The sequence below is a fragment of the Elephas maximus genome, chromosome 19 (assembly GCF_024166365.1).
Source record: "Elephas maximus indicus isolate mEleMax1 chromosome 19, mEleMax1 primary haplotype, whole genome shotgun sequence".
Lineage (NCBI taxonomy): Eukaryota > Metazoa > Chordata > Mammalia > Proboscidea > Elephantidae > Elephas > Elephas maximus.
Window position 1 is genome coordinate 41919902 of NC_064837.1, and position 23146 is coordinate 41943047.

The following is a 23146-nucleotide window of genomic DNA, read 5'->3' on the forward strand; positions in this document are numbered from 1 at the left end:
AAAAAAAAATTTTTTTTTAACAGAAGTAAAATCAGACGTTTATCATCCTGGGAGGAAAAACAAACAAAAATCACCTTAGATGATTTATAAGAAAATCAATAATTAATTTTCTTAGGGGCATCTTGGCGGCTAAGAATGGTAGCTTCTACATAGAAATGCCAAGTTCTGCTTTGTGATTCTCACCTCTAACTCCGCATTCCTCCCCCATCCCCAGATGATGAATTCTTCCTTAATTCCTGGAAGGGCATAGTGTCCAAAGGGTCTTCTCTAAGAGAATGCTAACATCTCTCTTGCTGGTTCATTTCTATTTGGCTACCTTTTACTGTTGAGTAGATTGTCGAAGGTGGGGGGAAAAAAAACATGGAAAATTGTACTTGAAGGTGATTTAGCTGTTGTGAACTCAAGAGGAACGGAAAATCATTTGTGTGCAAGAAATTGGGGCTAAAATTATAGACAGCTTTTGTTACTGCTGGCCACTGATTCTCCGGGGTTTAGATTCATTTGGGCTCTGCGCTCTCCTCCCCTTATATAGTCTATTCGCCATACTTGCCCCTGATTTTATCATATATTTTTTTCCCCTTCTGATACATTGGAATTTTTTTCCTACCATATAACTGTCAAAGACAAGAAAAGAAAAACAACCTAATGACTCATGAAAGAGTTGTTAGTGTCTTTGACTCAAGTGACAAGACAAATTTTAAAAGATGTTGCATGTGTTTGGGATTATTCAACTGTAAGTATTTATGTGCTGGTTTGAATATGACTTGGGAATCATTTTTGTAGAAAAGTCCTATATAGGCCATTTAGTTTATTGTTCTGATTTCATAGAAAATCTACTTTAATGATGGCTGTATCTGCAGTTATATTTTTATAAACTCTAAAAGGAACTTGACATAGGTTATACATAGACCTCTCTGTAACAAGGTACAAGATTCATTTAAAGCCAGGAGCATGTATGAGTTCACTGGTCAGCATTTTAGAAGGGAAAGTTGTGCTTTTGACTAAAAGTTAATCATTCTTTATTTCCTGGAGAGGGTCGTGGGAAGAAACAGTTGTATTCTAGGCCAAGAGAAAAGCAGTGAAAAAGCCCCAAGGCAGAATGGAATTTGGTACCTGAACTCCAGAAATTACCTGAAAGGTTTCCCCAAGGCTAAGGCACAGAAAGCGAAGAGAGGGTGGTGGGAAGGTAAGGCTGGAGAGGAACCAAGGGCCAAGGCCAGATCGTTAGGTCATGTTAAGGAGCTGGATCCGAAGTGTTATGGCAAGCATTTGAAGAGTTTTTAAGTAAAGCGTCTGTTGGGAGTTCAGTCAGAAAGGTAGCTAACTAACACAAATAACAGATATTTAGTTTTCATTTCCCATCAGATAAACTTAGGGGAAAATGATGTGAAAGGAAAAAAGAAAAAACTAACTCCAAGACAGCTTTCTCCCTAAAATTGGTTGGGAAAGAAAAAACTGGGAGATAGCCTGGTGTTAAAAATCACTCATGTTTTCTTTTTTTTAAAACAAGTGATTTTTTTTTTAATCTTTCCAGTTCAGTAAATTGTACCCGATCCAAATCAATTTTGAAATGCCCTGGAGTTTGGAATATTGGAAACATTTACTTTTGACAATGTAAATGTTTATATCGGGCATGATTTGGATTGTCAGCTGTTTGAAGAGCTGAGAACTGTCTGATGATTCCCTTTGCATTTGTGAAAGGTGGAAAACAAAATACAGATGGTAAGACGATATGACTGGTAATGGAACAATGCATAAACTTGACAGACAACAGCTAAATCGTTTTCGCAAGCTTTTTAAAGGTGGTGTTTAATGAGTTGGAGGCTTGTTTTGGGAAGTGAGGATTCAAATAACTGCCCTGAATTTAGTTTTGTCTGAAAGAAATGTGTATACAACTCAAAAGGCTGAAAAACCACCCTGCAAGACTAGAAGGTTTCGTAGAATTTGGGAAAAGTGCCGCATTTTTAAGTCTGCGGTCAGCAGGGTACCATCATGTTCAACACATCCTAGTTACTCTGTGTTTTATGTCGCATTTTTATCCTGGAGCATTTTTCCTGCTGGTGTCTAAATGTACCTTCTGAACACATCCATGAAGCAGCTCTGCGCTAGCCCCTGATTTGTGTTACTGCATTTGTTTAAAAGTGTTTTACCTGGCATCGGGCTCAAATGGTGGGTTAAGGGCTTTTCTTGGCATGGACTAGGGCCAAAATCCAACCTGAACACAAGAACAACGGAGAATAATAATGATTAGGTGATAATCAAAACACACTGTGTCTTGGAAATAATGCACAATATTCATTTACTTGAGCAAAGAGATTTCTTTCACCTTTTAAGTTGCTTATTTTGAATGATAGTTTTTGCAATGTTTTTTACTTTTTTTTTTTTGTGAGAAGGTGTTTTTTCCCCAGTGCTCCATATATGACATAAAGGACTTTTATGGACAAAATGCAAAATAATTCCATTTTTTAAACGACACTCTTCAAGGTTGGGTCATATACAAAGATGAGAATCCTAGCTTGAAACCAGCCTGCTACCTTTGCCCCCCATTAAACTTAACCTCCAATATGATATATATGTGTGTGTGTGTGTATATACACACACATATGTATTTAATTATATATATATTTAATTCTTAGAGGGAAATAAAAACATAAAAGAGCTAATTAATGTATTCTAGATAATTATTCCTTCACAGTCTCAGATCATTTGTAGTTTATATATATGAGAATTTGGATTATGATATCAGTGGTATTTTACATCCACTTCAAGCCTGACCAACTATTTTACAGATGGAGACCCTTGTCAGCCACCGAACTTGTGTAAATTCGTGCTCATTTTGACCTCCCTTGTGTTTTGGTTTTTTTGTGTGTTTTTGCCCAGACCAAAGTGAGTGTGAGTGGTGTGTTTGTGTGTTAATTTTAATGTGCTGATCAGATAAGTAAGCTTCTTAGTAGTTTGAAAGTGAAAATACAGAGTGAGAAGATTACTCCTGAGTGAAGCACGAATAACCTGACTTGCTCATTATGGGTACAGTACTTCTTACAAATATTTGCCTGCAGCATTCTCTTCTACAGGTGGGCCCTGGAGGGTTTTAGGTTAAGAGGTGAGTTTTGCTTTCACGAAGCAGATATGGTACATAGATAGCCTCTCTACTGATCTAAAAAATATAACAGAAGAAAGAATATATTAAAATTGAGTCTAACATCCATGCTGATCCCACCATTTTAACCAAAAATTAATTCAGGCATCCTGCTTCACCTTTTAGTTCTTTCAAGAAAATGGACATCTCAGTAGTTAATGACATGAGAATCGCTCATAATATGTAAAGTGCAAAAGGTAGGATCTACAATTTTCCACTTAATGATCTCAATTTTGTTTCAGTATGCATAGAAAAGAGTCTGGGATTAAGGGTAGTATTGTTTTCTTTCTACTTCTCTGAAGTTTCTAAATTTTCTGTAATAGGCCTGCAACAACTCAGTAATCTGAAGAGAAAAAAAAAACTATTGTTCTTTAATCTATCTTCCCATTTTGGGCAAAAATATTCTTGGAGTTGGTAGCTATAGTAGACAGAATAATGCCCTGCCGCCCAAAGGTATCCACATCCTAACCTGCACGGCTTGTGAATATGTTACCTTACATGGCAAAAGAACCTTTAAAGGTATGATTAAATTAAGGATCTTGACATGTGGAGATTATCTGTGTGGGTCCAGTGGAATCACAGGTTGCTTATAAGGAAAAGATGGAGATAGGAGAGTCAGAGGAGATGTGAGAATGGAGCAGAGGTCAGGGTGATGTGGGGCCATGAGCCAAGGAACGCGGGCAGACTCTAGAAACTCAAAAAGGCAAAAAAAAGTTCTCCCCTACAGCACAAAAGGATTTCAGACATCTAGTTTCCAGAATGTAAAATCATCGATTTGTGTTGTTTTAAGCCTCTAAGTGTGTGGTAATTTGTTACAGCAGAAAAAGGAAACTAATACAGTAGACGTGAACTAAAATGTTTTGGTGGTTTAATAACCACCAGAAATCAACAAATCACTGTTAAAACTTGTTGGTGCTTTCGTAAAATTACAGCTTGAGAAATTCTTTTTTATAGAGTGAGAAAAAGATGAAAGTGAACTTAATCACAAATTTGCTGCATTTTGTATTTGTGAGAACACCTTTAAAAATCAGCTAATGTGACTTCCCATCCAGCCCATCCTTTGGACCCAGGGCCCCTGTGCTGAGAAGCTCCTAGACTAGGGGAAGATTGATGACAATGACCTTCCCCCAGAGCCAACAGAGAGAGAAAGCCTTCCCCTGAAGCTAGTGCCCTAAATTTGGACTTCCAGTCTCCTAGACTGTGAAATAATAAATTTCTGTTTGTTAAAGCCATCCACTTATGGTATTTCTATTATAGCAGTACTATATAACTAAATATCAAGTATCTCAAATAAAGAAGCTTTTCCTCTATTAAATTAGTTTTTTTGGTTGTTGTTTTGTTTTTGAGCTTTTGCTTAGTAGATTCCAGGAATACAGTTTCTCAGGAAAAGGCCCTGGTACGTCTACCTACCATTGTAATCAGTTTCCTTTTGACTTCTGAATTCTTGGAGCTCATATCAGTGAACATCCAGTTGGGAAATAGATGGAATACGTAAATGGAAAGAGTTGTTGAAACTTCAAAAAAGGAAGCATTTATAACCACCCTGGGCCTGAAGGTTAAGGGTAGGAGTGGCTACCAGAACCTGGAGAGAGAGAGAGAGAGCTGTGGAGAGGACCATCTGACCTTCAATGAGGGAAGAAGCCAGTTCTGTGCAACCCACAGCAATGGAGCTGGGGAAAATAAGACCTGACCACATTCCTTCTCTTCTGCCTCATGCCAGGGCTCCCTTTGGAGAGAAGCCATAGACCAAAGGAGCTTGTTGATTCAGTCTGTACAAACCAATCTCCAGATCACAGAGCACCATGGGGCAAATGGAAGACATCTATCTAACACAATGCTATAGGTTTATCTACATGAACCATGCCCATGTTTCTCATGAACGACTATAAGATAATAAAACCCATCATTACCATCAAAATTAGATACAAACACCTCAGCCTGGCATTCAAGGCGTTTGCAATATGGCCCCCAAACCTCCTTTCCGTAGCCTTATCTAGCTTATACTATATACCTACCTTATGCTCCCACTGGAAAAAAAAAATTTTTTTTAACTGAATGTTTCTCCCTTCTGTCTGTGATTCATGCTTTGGCCATAACATACCTGTCACCTGACATGCTTCAGCAATCCTAGTTGCTATCTTTTAATATTCAACCTGTATTGCACCAATGCTACCTTCTCCATGATACAGCTCTCCATCCCTTGAGCCGACTCTGACATCTCTCCATTCAGCTTCTGAAAAGTCTTACTTGTATTTCTTTTAGGACCTGTACCTTGGTCTATAGTAGCTTCACTTGCTCTGGCCTCACCAGTAGATTAAGAGCTCCTTGAAATAAATATACTTTCATAGTTTCATTTTGTATCCCTGGGATTATATATGATGGTGCTGATTGATTTGAATTGAACCAAGACTGTCCCTGATTACCAAGGAAAGGGCTTAAGTGCAGTTACTCAAAAGTTGGTATGACTGAAGGTGGAGAAAATGTGGTAAGTCCCACGATGAAACGTAACTTTGCTGTCAACAGAATCTATCACTAGAACCAATCTTTAGATATTGTACTTTTCCTAAGATATAGTTGAAATAAGCTGAAAAACAATAAGGATTGCGATTCGCGTCTTTGCTTAAAATCTTACCACCTTTCTACTTTTTAAAAATTTCCTCATAAGCCTGATAGCAAAATTTAATTGACCACAGTTAATCGTTGTCAGTCATAACATGTCTGCATCACTGTGTTTTAAGCTTTTTTGTGTGCGGCAGGTATGTTCTTTATATATGCTTGTGATATATTTGGGGAGAAAACATAGATACTCTCAAATTAAATGGAAAAAATGAATTTAAAGAACTGTTTGAGATAATGGTGGAATAGTTATTAAGGAGGCAGTATAATGATTAATTAGCAAATCAATCATTTTGGCAGTAATTTTTATTGGAAGCAAGCAAGCTTTATAGAGGCAGTAGGATATGAGCAAACATGGGAAGGTAGGTAGAATGAAATATAGTTTTCATGAAGTTGTTCTGGCTCCACATGAGGGAGATTGAAAGAAAAGGTAAAGATAGACACATCCACTTTGTTATCTAGATATGTTGCTATGATACTGACGTATTCAATAACTGATGTTACATTTTCATAGATAAGTATTCTTACTGATTTGGAAATCATTGGCTGTTGTTATGCACCATGGGTCTTTTTACCCTGGCACTCTGGTAGAGAACAGATATGTATAATTTTATATGTATTTATAGGGTAGAGTAGATCTTTAAGAGCTGCTGAAGAAGTGAACGCAATTATTACACATCTACATTGTAGTTGGAGAAATTTTTTCACTGGCCATGTTGATAATATCCTTTCTCAGAAGGAAGCTATAAGGGATCTATTTATTTCTATTAAGTTCTAATCAACAAGGAAAAGTTTGGTGATGTGGAGTGGACAGTAAGTCTAGGACAAACAGGATATGTTATCAGAAATGATGGTAGCCAAAGTAAAATAAACAAAGTATTATCAGACATGGATAGTAAGCATTCCAGAAGCAGATTTTTCAAATACCGTAGTTAAAATAGTTATGCTTTCATTGCCTCATGAAAGATGACTCAAGAGGATTGGGAAGCTCTTAAAAATGAAATTATGTTAATACAATTACAAAAGATGATAGAGAAAAATGAACTGGTAGGAGCGGAAGATACTGATGTGGCTGCATGGGGAGTTCTGTGAGAAATAATGTTTTTAAATGGCATGTAATTGATGTGGGAGAAAAGACTTACAGCCACGGAGGAGGACAAAAAGGGAAATAACTTTTAGAAATGGTTTCAGAGGGAATAAAGTGCAGAACGAAACTCAACATTGTGGAAATGTCGATTCTAACCAAACAATCTACAAATACAATGCAATCCCAATCCAACTACCAACAGCATTCTTTAATGAGATGGAAAAACTACTCATTGACTTTATATGGAAAGGAAAGAGGCCTTAAGTAAAGCACTATTGAAGAAGAATACAGTAGGAGTACTCTCACTGCCTGACCTCAGAACCTACTATACAGCTACAGTAGTCAAAACGGCCTGGTATTAGTACAATGACAGACACATTGATCAACGGAACAGAATTGAGAACACAGATGTAAATCCATCCCCCTACGGTCACCTGATCTTCAACAAAGGCCCAAAGTCTGACAAATGGGGAAAATACAGTCTTTTTAACAAATGGTGCTAGCAAAACTAGATGTCCATATGCAAAAAAGTGAAACAGGACCCATACCTCACACCATACACAAAAACTAATTCAAAATGAATCAAAGACCTAAATATAAAACCAAAACCTGTAAAGATAATAGAAGAAAAAATAGGGTCAATGCTAGAGACCCTAATACACTGCATAAACAGAATACAAACCATAAATAACAATCCACAAACACCAGAAGATAAGCTAGACAACTGGGATCTTCTAAAAATTAAACACTTACACTCATCAAAAGACTTCGCCAAAAGAGTAAAAAGGATAGGCTAGAGACTGGGAAAATGTTCTACATCCTACTTTGGTGAGTAGCATCTGGGATCTTAAAAGCTTGTGAGCGGCCATCTAAGATACTCCACTGGTCCCACCCCGGTCTGAAGCAAGGGAGAATGAAGAAAACCAAAGACACAAGGGAGAGTTTAGTCCACAGGACTAATGGACCACAACTACCACAGCCTCCACCAGACTGAGTCCAGCACACCTAGATGGTGCCTTGCTACCAACTCCAACAGCTCTGACAGGGATCACAATAAAGGATCCCCAACAGACCTGGAGAAAAATGAAGAAAATTCATACTTACCAAAAATAAAAAAGACCAAAATTACTGATCTGGCAGAGACTGAAGAAACTCCAAGGGTATGGCCCCAGACACCCTTTTAACTGAGTACTAAATTCACTCCCGAGGTTCACCCTTTAGCCAAAGATTAGGCAGGCCTATAAAACAAACAATAACACACATAGTTCAACCATGTGTACGAGACCAAATGGGCATACCAGCCCGAGAGCAAGGACGAGAAGGGAGGAGGAGACAGGAAAACTGGACAAATGGAAATGGGGAACCCAAGATCAAGGAAGGGGAGAGTGTCAACTTGTAACGGGGCTGGCAACCAATGTCACAAAACAATATGTGTATTAACTGTTTAATGAGAACTTATTTGCTCTCTAAACTTTCACCTAAAGCACAATTAAAAAAAAAAAGATACTCATGTTCAAATAGAATCAATACTAAGAGATGAAGTGAGATTACATAGCTGTGGAGAAATAATCCAAAACCTGCTCGAAATGGAAGCAGAGCCCATGGGAACCAGCCAGGGATCACTAAGGACAGTTTTGCCAGACTCACATCACTTCCTTTTGGAACAGGATCAGGAGTCTGGTAGGTCATGGGAGGTGTAACCAGCATTTTCTAGACTTCAGCTAAAGAGCACTTACTCAACTCTGCACCACTGAAGAAGACCCTTTACAAACAGGGGCATTTTGCATTCTATTGTTGTTGTATGCCATCGAGTCAATTTTCGACTCGTAGTGACCCACATGACAGTGACAGAGTAGAACTGCCCCGTAAGATTTCCTAGGTTGTAATCTTTACAGGAACAGATCACCATGGGTTTCCCCTGCAGAGCCACTGGGTGGGTTTGAACCGGCAACCTTTCCATTAGCAGTCGAGAGCTTAACCGTTGTGCCACCAGGGCATCCTACACCTCCCTTGTTGTCTCAAAGCACATTAGCATATTAAAGGCTCTGCAATGTTCTCAGGGAGAACTTGTTTACCCAGCTTTTCTAGATTTATTTGAGCTTTGATATACTTATTTATTTATTATTTTATACAACACCTACCTTCATCCCCTGGAACACAGTTCCGTGAAACTCCAGTTGGGAAACTCAAAGCATATGCAAATTTCAGTAAAACATTTGATAACATTTCAAATGGAATGAAGCATGCTGGAAGACAGTGCCATTGGGTGGACGTGCAACAAAGCGAATAGTGAATAACCATCTATTGCTTTGTCTTGAGCACGCTCCCATTCAAAACATTTATTTGGGGGCTTGGATAGGGACACAAAATGACATGAAGATAGAATAGAAACCATTGCAACTCTTTGACAGAATAACAGTTCAGTACTATCTTGCCTGTATCCCCAGTCCAAAAAGTTGAAGTTCAGTAGGCAAAATGGTACAGCTTTACTCTCAGGGGTATATTTATAAAAAGCTGCACAGATTGAGGCTGGACGAGATCTGCTGTAAGGACACTGCAAGTGAAAAAGTAGAGGAAGTTAATGGAGAATACACTCAGTATGAGTAAATAGCACAGGGAAGATGCCAAGACACAAATTCAGCCTAATTACATAGTACAGAAGGTACTATGTCAATGGTAAGTCAGCTCATAGTACTATAATACCCTTCACTGAAAAGACAGAATTTTGGATATTACAGCCAGTTCCTCCAGTGCTGATTATAAGATTAACTAATGGAAAGGACATTGACAAAATGAGGTACAGAAGAAAGGAACAAAGTTGTGATGAGAAAAATCAAAATGTTCTACATTCAGTTCTATCTACCTATCTGAAGGAGCCCTGGTGGCACAGTGGTTAAGAATTCAGCTGCTAACTAAAAGCTTGGCAGTTTGAATCCACTAGCCGCTTCTTGGAAACCCTGTGGGGCAGTTCTACACTGTCCTATAGGGTCACTGTGCATCAGAATCGACTCAATGGCAATGGGTTTGTTTTTTTGGGTTTTTGTTTTGTCTTGTTTTTGGTTTATCAATCTGAAAGGAAAATATTTTAAGGAGACATTACAGCTGTCTTCTCATCGTATCTCTCCTGTGTAGCCACAGACACAGAGAACTAGCCCTGGTCTTTGGAACCAGGTGGTTGGACAAAACTTCAATTTAAAATAAGAATTAGAGCTGTGTGAAAATTGAAAGGCCTCCTTGTGTTTCATTGTGAAGCCTAGCACAAAAAGAGCTCTGGCAGGCGCTGACAGACACTTGAGATTGTAGAATGCGCTCACGCATCAGAAGAGAGCCTTGACTTGACCTGAGAACTTCCTCCAACCTGGAAACCCTTCGATTCTGTATAAAGCACCATTAGACAGAACATTTGGAATATATTTGCTTGAGGCTGACCCCAGAATGAAGGTTTAACTGGGATATTACCAGGACCAGTTGCCATTGAATCAATTCCGACTTGATGGCACCCGTATATGTGAGAAAAGAACTGTGCTCTGTAGGGTTTTCAATGGCTGATTTTCCATCAGACCTTTATTCTGAGGTGGATTCGAACCTTGAAACTTTTGGGTAGCAGCTGAGTGTATTAACTGGTCCCACCACTGAGGGACTCCTAACTGGAATGTAAATTCTCCTGAAGAAAAACCCCCTTATTTAAAGCATTGGCATTGGTTTGGGGGAAACTTGCATCCTCCTCTTTTCAACCTCTATCAAAACTGTGGCTCAAAGTTTCAGATGTAAGGCTCTCCTTTAGGCTATTTTGCTCTGAATAGCTAGAATGGAGGATTCAGGGCAAAATGAATGTTACAAGAAAGGAGTTTGATTAAAGGTAAAGGAATGAGACTGAAGTAATTGTGTTTATGCTCAGAGCAGAGCTTTTTGCAACGAGTGGAAGGTTTCAGTGCGTAGTATTGAAAAGCGATGAAAGATAAGCAAACCACGAAAGACCAAGATGCTGTGTCCTAGCTCCTAAACTGGGGAATAGATTCAGAGCAAAGGCATTCTGTTGTGGGTATTGGGTTCTTGTGCACCATTACTGAGTTCAGATCCGGGCTGAGAGTTACTGCACACTGTCTTGACAGCCCCTTTGTAATGTTTACCTGTTGACATTGCGCAGAAAATCACTGCAGAGTCATTAGGCAGGTCTCCCAAGGAAACACCTGGATGTTGGCTTTAGTATTTTATGAAGGTATCTAATATTCTCTAATTCTTTACTCCTCTGGCAAATATTATCACTCATAGCGACCCTATAGGACAGAGTAGAACTGCCTCATAGAGTTTCCAAGGAGCGTCTGGTGGATTACAAACTGCCGACCCTTTGATTAGCAGTGGTAGCACTTAACCACTGCGCCACTATAGGGTCGCTATGAATCGGAATCGACTCGACAGCTCTGGGTCTGGCAAATATTAGAAAAGGCTTTGTTTTTCTTTCCTGTTTCTTGTTCCTCTACTCTCTCTGATCCACTCTTCATTTTTTCTCCTTGTCTCCATCTCTCTTGCTTCCTCTTCTTTTCTTCCCATCCTTCTCCAGTCCTTCTCTCCAATCTTCTCTGTCCCTTTCCCCTTTTCCCTTTCTTTGTCCTTCCTCCTGGTCCTGAGGACCTATGACTGAGGAACCTCTGCCCTTTCTCTTCTGTATCAAAAGTGGAATCGTACTGATTAGTTAGTAGATAAGAACTACTTTAGGTGAAGGGAAGGACAATACTCAATGCGTGGAAGGTCAGTTCAAATGGACTGGACCAAAAGCAAAGAAGTTTCCGGGATAAACTGAATGCCTCAAAGGTCAGTGGAGCAATGGCGGGGGCTTGGGGACCATGGTTTAAGGGGACTGCTAAGTCAATTGGCAAAATAACTCTATTATGAAAACATTCTGCATCCCACTTTGAAATGTGGCGTCTGGGGTCTTAAATGCTAACAAGCGGCCATCTAAGATGCATCAATTGGTCTCAATCCACCTGGATCAAAGGAGAATGAAGAACACCAAGGTCACACGATAACTATGAGCCCAAGAGACAGAAAGGGCCACATGAACCAGAGACTTACATCATCCTGAGACCAGAAGAGCTAGTTGGTGCCCAGCCACAACTGATGACTGCCCTGACAGGGAGCACAATAGAGAACTCCTGAGGGAGCGGGAGATCAGTGGGATGCAGACCCCAAATTCTCACAAAAAGACCAGACTTAATGGTCTGACTGAGACTAGAGGAATCCCGGCGGTCATGGTCCCCAAACCTTCTGTTGGCCCAGGACACGAACCATACCCCAAGACAACTCATCAGACATGGAAGGGACTGGATGGTGGGTAGGAGAGAGATGCTGAAGAAGAGTGAGCTATTTGTATCAGGTGGACACTTGAGACTGTGTTGGCATCTCCTGTCTGGAGGGGGGATGGGAGGGTAGAGAGGGTTGGAAGCTGGCAAAATTGTCACGAAAGGAGAGACTGGAAGGGCTGACTCCTTAGGGGGAGAGAAAGTGGGAGTATGGAGTAAGGTGTATATAAACTTATATGTGACAGACTGACTTGATTTGTAAACGTTCACTTGAAGCTCAATAAAAATTAAAAAAAAAAATGGAATCGGCTTTCCCCTTTCACTGAACATTTTAACTAAACTCAGAAAGATCAACAGTTGTATAATTTGAGTGACAGTATGCAAATTAGAGAAAATTCAAGTTATCCCTTCCTTGCTATAGTAGTGGTTCTGTATCATAGTGAATTCATGAGGTTGACAGAGTCCAGGACCACAGGCGAATCCTAAAGAAAGCTGTGAACTGAAACACCTTTATATTCTTTTTATAAGTGACTATGTTATTGTTATTCAGTGTCGTTCAGTCGATTCCAACTCATAGTGACCCTATGACAGGACAGAACTGCCCCACAGGGTTTCCTAGGCTGTAATCTCTTTACAGGAGCAGGTCACCAGGTCTTTACTCCCCAGGAGCCAAATGTGGGTTCAAACTGCTGACCTTTTGGTTAGCAGCTGGAGCACTTAACCATTGCACCACCAGGGCTCCTTGTAAGAGAATATGGGGAAAATTACCTCGAGATGCTTAATGAATTTACAGGCAGATGAATTTCTAGATGGGAGAAAGCCCTCCAGGAACCTCACAAGTTACATGTCTGTCACACAGTACCATCTTAGTTTCCTGGTTACAGGATCCTGCAGATGTAACTAACAGGCATTTACAAATTAACTGTGTCTTTAAAAATAGACAACACAATGTCTTATTCACATGTACTGCTTGCAGCTCAGCTCTCTTGCCATCCATCTAAATTCAGGGAGAAGAAGAAGAGGAGGAAAGGAAAAACCATGACCTAATTTTTGCAGACTTCTCTCCAGCTAGCTCAGCTCTCAAGCAGCCCAGAACAAGTGGCTCCATCACAATCAAAATGATAAAACTATCAGAGCACCTGGGCAACAGAACCAATAGTCACATGCCCAAGAGAAGTTTTTGATTTTGACATTAAAACCGGAATCAGTTGTGCATTCTTTCCAAGCAGGCTCTGAAATTGGCCAATTTACTCCTTGTAAGCCTGATCATTTGGCTGGATAGACCAGCAAAACTGTCCCTAGATGAACTTTAGAGACTTTGAGTTCTATTAAAGGGATATCATTGCCTAGAAATTGTATATCTTCAGTCTGAAAATTAAAAATAAATAACACCACCTCAGAAAAAAACAAGGTAGATACTGTTTAAAGGACTTAAGAAAATGCTCATTTTCTTCTAAGCTCTATCTTTCTGAAACAAAAGAACTACATTAAATCTGAAAAGTTATAATGAAATATCGGATTCGGAAGGTCTATAACTCAACGGCATTGGGTTATACATTATAAACAATTGAACATCTAAGCAACTAGTGGACTTAGAAGTCCCTGGGTAAAGTAAAGCATAAACACCCTCGACTGCTAACTGAAAGGTTAGAGGTGTGAGTCCACCCACAGGCACCTCAGGAGAAAGGCCTGGCAATCACTTCAGGAAAGTCAAAAACCCTATGGAGGGCGGAGCCAAGATGGAATAGACAGACACTTCCCTTAGCCCTCTTTACAACAAAGACCCGAAAAAACAAGTGAAACAAGTATATTTGTGACAAGCTGGGAGCCCTGAGCATCAAAGGCAAGCTTAGACAATGAACTGAGGGGCAGGGGGAGGAAGAGGCTGTTCAGAAGTGGAGAGGAGTTACCAGACCTGAATCGCCGGGAGCCCTCAGGCACCATTCCTGGAGCGGCGTTGACAGCAGGCTGGTCCTAGCGTTGGGCCGCAGTTTCCTCAGGGAGAAGCAGCCAGCCACACAGCCCATTCACACCTCTGGAATCTGAGGAGAAGGACGCTCTCGGCAAAAGCTAAGTACTAGTGTATATTTTACCCCTCCCCCCCACCCCAACCCAGCTTCAGCGGCTGAATCCCTGGGCCTGAGATAGACCCTGGTGAGCACCTGGAGCCGTCCTCCCGGCCATGGGGAAGGAAAAAATTTCCAACTGGGGGGAAAAGATAATTTGCTAGCTCCATTAACTGAGGGAGCTCAGGACAGAAGCGGCTCCTGTCCAGGCATAAACCGTCCGCGGACCTTAAGCACCTTTCCCTTCTGCATGGACCTGTGTGTGCCTATTTCCGGAGAATAGGCCCTTGTTGGCAAACTCCAACCATTTCAGCTGTGTGGTGGAGACATGGGTGTTTGACGTTTGATATTGCTTTGCCTATTAAACAAGGTCCTCACCTACCCACAACAGGTACCTAAGGACTGGTAGCTCCACTCAGGTCACCCAGCCACCCGCAACAGGGGTCCAAAGGTAACTGGTACCTCCAGACCTTACAAGGAAAACTTGGGGTGCCCATGGTCCCTCTGCAGAACCCACCCACCAGCATGCTCTAGGGAACAGAGACGCATTTTCCTCAGAGACACTTGGGGGTCAGTTCTCAGCCCCCTGCCTTGTTCAGAGCGTGACCCCATGCAGCAATCAGATACCGGTATATAAGCCAATCACCCCTGCCCCTCTAAGACTGTAGGACAGAGCCTGTACCACACACTTGATGATCACCTACCTCGAAACTGAACTAAATTCATACAAAAAACTAAATGGACTCCTAGACTGATATACTGGATAACAGCTCTAGCCAGCTGGGGAGAGGACACCAGAGCTCCAAAGGCAAAAATAATCAAGCTAGCTCACTCAAGCAATCCATAGGGGTATACCAAAACAAAACAAAGCAAGCAGCTACGACACAGTAAGCAAGCATAAACTAATACAATAACTTATAGATGGCTCGGAGACAACAGCCAACATCAAGTCACATAAAGAAACAGGCCATGATCACCTCAACAGGCTCTCAAAACAAAGAATCCAGGGATCTTCTAGATGAAAGTGCATTCCTGGAATTACCAGATGCAGAATACAAAAGTTTAATATACAGAACCCTTCAAGACATCAGGAAGGAAATGAGGCAATATGCAGAACAAGCCAAGGAACACACAGATAAAGCAACTGAAGAAATTAGAAAGATTATTCAGGAACATAATGAAAAGTTTAATAAGCTGGAAAAATCCATAGAGAGACAGCAATCAGAAATTCAGAAGATTAACAATAAAATTACAGAATTAGATAACTCAGTAGAAAGTCAGAGGAGCACAACTGAGCAAGTAGAAGCTAGAATTTCTGAACTTGAAGATAAATCACTTGGCACTAATATATTTGAAGAAAAATCAGATAAAAGAATTTTAAAAAATGAAGAAACGTTAAGAATCATGTGGGACTCTATCAAGAGAAATAACCTACGAGTGATTGGAGTACCAGAACAGGGAGGGATAACAGAAAATACAGAGAAAATTGTTGAGGATTTGTTGGCAGAAAACTTCGCTGATATTGTGAAAGATGAGAAGATATCTATCCAATATGCTCATCGAACTCCACATAAGGTAGATCTTAAAAGAAAGTCACCAAGATACATTATAATCAGCTTGCCAAAACCAAAGATAAAGAGACAATTATAAGAGCTGCAAGGGATAAAAGAAAAGTCACCTACCAAGGAGAGCCAATAAGAATAAACTCGGACTACTCAGCAGAAACCATGCAGGCAAGAAGGCAATGGGATGACATATTAAAAAAATTGAAGGAAAAAAATTGCCTGCCAAAAATCATATATCCATCAAAACTGTCTCCTAAATATGAAGGTGAAATTAAGACATTTCCAGATAAACACAAGTTGAGGGAATTCGTAAAAACCAAACCAAAACTACAAGAAATACAGAAGGGAGTTCTTTGGTTAGAAAATCAATAATATCAGGTATCAAACCAAGACTACAACACTGGTCAGAGCAACCAGAAGTCAACCCAGACAGGGAAATCCAAAAAACAAAGCAAGATTTAAAAAAAAAAAAAAGCCCAACACGGGGTAATGGCGATGTTATTATATAAAAGAAGACAACATTAAAATAATAAACAGAGACTAAGAAATGTGATCATACACCTTCTGTATGGAGAGGAAGATATGGGGATAAAAAGAAATAAGTTAGTTTTAAATTTAGAAAAATAGGGGAAAATAATAAGGTAACCACAAAGAAGACAAACTATCCTACTCATCAAAATAAAATGCAAGGGAAAAATACAGACTCAGCAGAAACAAAATCAACAACAACAAATATGAAGAAAGGACAATATATAAAGAAAATCTACTCAGCACATAAAATCAAGTGGGAAAAAGAAACCGTCAACACACAAAAAAAGACATCAAAATGATAGCACTAAATTCATTCCTATCCATAATTACCCTGAATGTAAATGCACTAAATGCACCAAAAAAGAGAGAGAGAGTGGCAGAATGGATTAAAAAACAAGACCCGTCTATATGCTGCCTACAAGAGACACACCTTAGACTTAGAGACACAAACAAACTAAAACTCAAAGGATGGAAAAAAATATATCAAGCAAACAACAATCAAAAAAGAGCAGGACTGGCAATATTAATTTCTGACAAAATAGACTTTAAAGTTAAATCCATCAAAGGGACAATACACCAAGAAGATATAACCATATTAAATATTTATGCACCCAATGACAGGGCTGCAAGATACATAAAACAAACTTTATCAGCATTGAAAAGTGAGATAGACAGCTCCACAATAATAGTAGGAGACTTCAACACACCACTTTCTGTGAAGGACAGGACATCCAGAAAGAAGCACAAAAAAGACACGGAAGATCTAAAGGCTGCAATCAACCAACTTGACCTTGTAGACATATACAGAACACTGCACCCAACAGCAACCAACTATACTTTCTTTTCTAGTGCACATGGAACATTCTCCAGAATAGACCACATATTAGGTCATAAAGCAAGCCTAAGCAGAATTCAAAACATTGAAATATTACGAAGCATCTTCTCTGACCATAAGGCCATAAAGGTGGAAATCAATAACAAGAAAAGCAGGGAAAAGAAATCCAACACTTGGAAACTGAACAATACCCTGCTGAAAAAAGACTCGACTGTAGAAGACATTAAGGATAGAATAAAGAAATTCAGAGAATCCAATGAGAAGGAAAACACTTCCTATCAGAACCTTTGGGACATAGCAAAAGCGGTGGTCAGAGACCAATTTATATCAATAAATGCACACATCCAAAAAGAAGAAAGGGCCAAAATCAAAGAATTATCCGTACAACTTGAACAAATAGAAAGAGAGCAACAAAAGAAACCCACAGGCACCAGAAGCAAACAAATAATAAAAATTAGAGCAGAACTAAATGAAATAGAAAACAGAAAAACAATTGAAAGAATTAACAAGACCAAAAGCTGTTTTTTTGAAAAACTCAACAAAATTGATAAACCACTGGCCAAATTAACAAAAGAAAAACAGTAGAGGAAGCAAATAACCTGAATAAGAAATGAGATGGGCGATATTACAACAGACCCAACTGAAATTGAGTCATATCAGATTACTATGAAAAACTATACTCAAACAAATTTGAAAACCTAGAAGAAACAGATGAATTCCTAGAAACACACTACCTACCTAAACTAAAACAAACAGAGGTAGAACAACTAAATAGACCCATAACAAAAGAAGAGATTGAAAAGGTAATCAAAAAACTCCCAACAAAAAAAAGCCCGGTCTGGACGGCTTCACTGCAGAGTTCTACCAAACTTTCAGAGAAGAGTTAACACCACTACTGCTAAAGGTATTTCAGAGCATATAAAAGAATGGAATACTGCCAAACTCGTGCTATGAAGCCACCATATCCCTGATACCAAAACCAGGTAAAGACACCACAAGAAAAGAAAATTATAGACCTATATACCTCATGAATGTAGATGCAAAAATCCTCAACAAAATTCTAGCAAATAGAATTCAACAACATATAAAAAAAAATAATTCACCGTGACCAAGTGGGATTCATACCAGGTATGCAGGGATGGTTCAACATTAGAAAAACAATTCACGTAATCCACCACATAAATAAAACAAATGACAAAAATCACATGATTTTATCAATTGATGCAGAAAAGGCATTTGACAAAGTTCAACACTCATTCATAATAAAAACTCTCAGCAAAATAGGAATAGAAGGAAAATTTCTTAACATAATACAGGACATTTATACAAAGCCAGTGGGTTTTATACAAAGCCAACAGCCAACATCACCCTAAATGGAGAGAGCCTGAAAACATTCCCACTGAGATCCGGAACCAGACAAAGATGCCCTTTATCACCGCTCTTATTCCACATTGTGCTGGAAGTCCTAGCCAGAGCAAGTAGGCTAGATAAAGAAATAAAGGGCATCTAGATTGGCAAGGAAGAAGTAAAAGTATCTCTATTTGCAGATGACATGATCTTATACCCAGAAAACCCTAAGGAATCCTCCAGAAAACTACTGAAACTAATAGAAGAGTTCAGCAGAGTATCGGGATACAAGATAAATATACAAAAATCAGTTGGATTCCTCTACACCAACAAAAAGAACATCGAAGAGGAAATCACCAAATCAATGCCATTTACAGTAGCCCCCAAGAAGATATAATACTTAGGAATAAATCTTACCAGAGATGTAAAAGACTTATACAAAGAAAACTACAGTACACTTCTGCAAGAAACCAAAAGAGACTTACATAAGTGGAAGAACATACCTTGTTCGTGGATAGGAAGACTTAACTTTATAAAAATGTCTATTCTACCAAAAGCAATCTATACATTTAATGCAATTCCGATCCAAATCCCAAGGACATTCTTTAAGGAGATGGAGAAACAAATCATCAATTTCATATGGAAGGGAAAGAGGCCCTGGATAAATAAGGCATTACTGAAAAAGAAGAACAAAGTGGGAGGCCTTACTTTACCTGATTTTAGAACCTATTATACTGCCACAGTAGTCAAAACAGCCTGGTACTGGTACAACAACAGATACATGGACCAATGAAACAGAATTGAGAATCCAGACATAAATCTACCCACATATGAGCAGTTGATATTTGACAAAGGCCCCAAAACAGTTAAATGGGGAAAAGACAGTCTTTTAAACAAATGGTGCTGGCATAACTGGATATCCATTTGCAAAAAAGTGAAACAAGACCCATACCTCACTCCATGCACAAAAACTGTAGAACACATTCTAAAGAATGTAGAAGAAAAACTAGATAACTGGGAGCTCCTAAAAATCAAACACTTATGCTCATCCAAAGACTTCACCAAAAGAGTAAAAAGACTACCTACAAACTGGGAAAAAGTTTTTACCTACGACATTTCTGATCAGCGCCTGATCTCTAAAATCTACGTGATACTGCAAAAACTCAACTGCAAAAAGACAAATAACCCAATTAAAAAATGGGCAAAAGATATGAACAGACACTTCACTAAAGAAGACATTCAGGTAGCTAACAGATATATGAGGAAATGTTCACGATCATTAGCCATTAGAGAAATGCAGATCAAAACTACAATGAGATTTCATCTCACTCCAACAAGGCTGGCATTAATCAAAAAAACACAAAATAATAAATGTTGGAGAGGCTGTGGAGAGATTGGAACACTTATACACTGCTGGTGGGAATGTAAAATGGTACAACCACTTTGGAAATCGATTTGGCGCTTCCTTAAATAGGTAGAAATAGAACTACCATACGATCCAGCAATCCCACTCCTTGGAATATATCCTAGAGAAATAAGAGCCTTTACACACCCATGTTTATTGCAGCACTGTTTACAATAGCAAAAACATGGAAGCAACCAAAGTGCCTATCAATGGATGAATGGATAAATAAATTATGGTATATTCACACAGTGGAATACTACACATTGATAAAGAACAGTGAGGAATCTATGAAACATTTCATAACATGGAGGAACCTGGAAGGCGTTATGCTGAGTGAAGTTAGTCAGTTGCAAAAGGACAAATATTGTATAAGACCACTATTACAAGAACTTGAGAAATAGTTTAAACTGAGAAGAAAACATTCTTTTGTGGTTACGAGATGGGGGAGGGAGGCAGGGTGGGAGAAGGGTATTCACTAATTAGATAGTAAATAAGAACTACTTTAGGTGAAGGGAAAGACAGAACACAATACAGGGAAGGTCAGCACAATTGGACTAAGCCAAAAGCAAAATAGTTCCCTTAATAACTGAATGCTTCGAAGGCCAGCATAGCCGGGGCAGGGGTCTGGGGACCATGGTTTCAGGGGATATCTAAGTCAATTGGCATAATGAAATCTATTAAGAAAAGATTCTGCATCCCACTTTGAAGAGTGGCGTCTGGGGTCTTAAACGCTAGCAAGCAGCCATCTAAGATGCATCAATTGTTCTCAACCCCCCTGGATCAAAGGAGAATGAAGAACACCAAGGACACAAGGTGATTACCAGCCTAAGAGACAGAAAGGGCCACATGAACCAACGACTACATCATCCTGAGACCAGAAGAACTAGATGGTGCCTGGCTACAACTGATGACTGCCCTGACAGGGAACACAACAGAGAACCCCTGAGGGAGCAGGAGAGCAGTGGGATACAGACCCCAAATTCTCCTAAGACCAGACTTAATGGTCTGACTGAGACTGGAAGGACCCCGGTGGTCATGGCCCCAGACCTTCTGTTGGCCCAGGACAGGAACCATTCCCGAAGCCAACTCTTCAGACATGGATTGGACTGGACAATGGGTTGGAGAGGGATGCTGGTGAGGAGTGAGCTTCTTGGATCAGGTGGACCCGTGAGACTATGTTGGCATCTCCTGCCGGGAGGGGAGATGAGAGGGTAGAGGGGGTTAGAAGCTGGTGAAATGGACACAAAAAGGGAGAACGGAGGGAGAGAGCGGGAGAGTAATTGGGAGTGTGTAGCAAGGGGCTGCTAACGAAGAGGTCAGCAGTTCAAATCCGCCAGGCGCTCCTTGGAAAGCCTATGGGGCAGTTCTACTCTGTCCTATAGGGCCACTATGAGTCGGAATCGACTCGACGGCAGTGGGTGGGAGCAAGGTGTATATGGGTTTTTGTGTGAGAGACTGACTTGATTTGTAACCTTTCACTTAAAGCACAATAAAAATTATTAAAAAAAAAAAAAACCCTACGGAGCACAGTTCTACTCTGACACATATTGGGTCACCATGAGTCAGAATCTAATTAACGGCAACTGGTTTAGTGGATTTTCGATTTTTCTTGCAAAAATTTAATATCATATTGATAAACCTTTATTAATGTTGCATAAAGGATTAAAAACACCTAAAATAATAAATTGGTTTCCAATATCTCAGGTGTTTAACATTTTAGGATTTAGATATTCTGATCCTTTGACCTGTCATATGCTGGGGCCAAGATCCAAACTGCAAGTAATGTTAAAGTTAACCAGTTCACCTTAACATCTCTTTCTCAGATGTAGTGAACCCTGTGTCTACACAGTAAGGCAGCAGTACCATTTTGTTCATGTTGGCATTACCTACCTAATTTTCAGAACAGATCCTTTCCCTGTTTTCATTTGGATTCTCATCGGATGTGGCACTCAATAGGCCATTAGACAGTTTGGGCCCTTAGCCTTAAAACATATGTGCTCTGACCCATACACAGAATACATGCACATATGATGTCATATAATGAAGGTGCATTGTATCGATGAAGCCATATATACTCACACAGATTCGTGTGTCATATGCAGTGGCAGATAACCCAGTAAGCAAGGTAAGCATGGGCTTCCTTGTGCTTATTTACTAATCTGTAGTGAACAATTTCACATGGGTTTCACCAGGACTGGATTAAGGCATGTAAGGGCCCTAAACACTGATAATCTGTGGTACCCCCTCCTCTGCTTACTCATGCATTCAAACAGGATATGTGAGATATATTATATATATATATGCATACATTTGTGTGTGTATGTGTGTGTCTTAGCTAGCCGTGATATAACTTCTTTTTAAATGTGACTGTAATACTAGGGACTGAATGCAAAAGTGGCATATGCGATTTTAGCAGAGTGAAATAAACTAGATTATAAAACTTTTAGTGGATGTGTGGTACTAAAATTTTTACTATATATCACATTTTCTGGAGCGTTGGTGGCTCAGTGGTTAAAAGCGTGGCTGCTAACCAAAAGGTCAGCAGTTCAAATCCACCAGCCACTCCTTCGAAACCCTATGGGGCAGTTCTACTCTGTCCTATAGGGTTGCTATGAGTCGGAATTGACTCGATGGCATTTTTTTTTACCACATTTTCTACAAAAAGAATATTCCACATATTCTACAGCAAAGAAAATGAGCCAGTGAACTTAATTGTTTCAACAATCAGTGTAAAATTCTGTCGATTTCCCACAATGAAAAATTAACTATCATCAGTTTTGTTTTAAATGGCTCACACTTCAGTTTCAATGCCTGTTTTGTAATAAATACTATACTTATAAATGAACAAATGAAAAAACATTATAAAATAAAATTTAATGATCAGAAAAATATACCAAATTACTATATTTCGTTTTTAGATAGATCTTACATCTCTAACATATGATAGTTAAAAACATTTCTTTCTATTCATTGCTCTTAAAAATTCTTCACACGATTAAGCTGCCAAACAGTATCTCCTTCCATACTAATAAGGATAATGAATTGAGTCTTTCTTGAATCATTGTTGTCTGCTGAGGGTTTTTGAGTTTCTCAAGAGATGAAAATGAAAATTCTATTGCACAGTTTGTAATCTTCATTAGGAATATTCATAAAGCAATTTCAACATTGGGAAATTTGCATTGCATTGTATCTTCTATTGTGGAATCATACACGCCTACATGAGTAAAATTTGTCTTTCCTGAATCTGTTAACTTA

At 39.4% G+C, this 23146-nt stretch overlaps 1 protein-coding gene across 1 annotated transcript in view; it reads left to right on the forward strand.

The window, feature by feature from the left end:
* CA10 (carbonic anhydrase 10) overlaps window positions 1-23146 on the forward strand; it is a 543538-nt gene that overhangs the window by 219075 nt on the left and 301317 nt on the right. The window lies entirely within an intron of this gene.